Genomic DNA, 785 nt, shown 5'->3' with positions numbered 1-785 from the left:
ATACTTTTCCTCCTCTTTGACTCGCTGTTGCCATGGTTAATAGAAACGCGATGGTTACAGCTACTGTTTTCAGAGTTCGAACCATATCGCAGCCAACTGAAGCTTTGAGAATACGTAGAACGGTCCCGTTTTTCGATTCACTATTTAATGTACGCCCGTTTCCGTTTCCTGTAAATTTTATACACACAGAATTATTAACGATTCACAAAAAAAAAATGTAATTTATATTAATTACTCTCAGATTGTAATTGATACACGAACAAATGTTAATTACTTCTCCTTTTTTTTTGCATTATTTAATTACAACGATTTCATTGTAGATTATCTCACGTAGTTTGTGCGGATTTAAACAAACATTAACAAAAGCAAATAATTGCCTAGCAACAATCTCAATAGTGTAATCAATACTGGCAAAGACTCATAATTTGCGTAATCTACTTAAAATATCAATTTCATATTTTAAACGTTAATTATTCTCCGCGCGCAATTAAAACTGTCGTATTTTTTTATGTAAAGTTTAAGTATTTTGTGCTCCTTCAATTAGACAGCTTTTCAAGTACTTCTTATCGGGTTTTTGTTTTGTTTTGTTTCGGCATTCTTTGTGTACTCGATCCGCGGGAAATTTGAAATTTACTTTTCCGGACGTGTTTTAATCGCGTCATTAAAAAAACGTATTGTGAAATGAGTGGAAAGAATGAAGAAGGAAAAAAAAAAGAAGTTTTGCAAATTTAATAATTGCGGAGCAATTACGTGACAATATTTGAGAGAGTAGAAGGCTAGGATAT

Source organism: Nicrophorus vespilloides, unplaced genomic scaffold (assembly GCF_001412225.1).
Source record: "Nicrophorus vespilloides isolate i.1.1-1 unplaced genomic scaffold, Nicve_v1.0, whole genome shotgun sequence".
In the NCBI taxonomy this organism is placed as follows: Eukaryota; Metazoa; Arthropoda; class Insecta; order Coleoptera; family Silphidae; genus Nicrophorus; species Nicrophorus vespilloides.
This window is presented reverse-complemented; position numbering follows the sequence as displayed.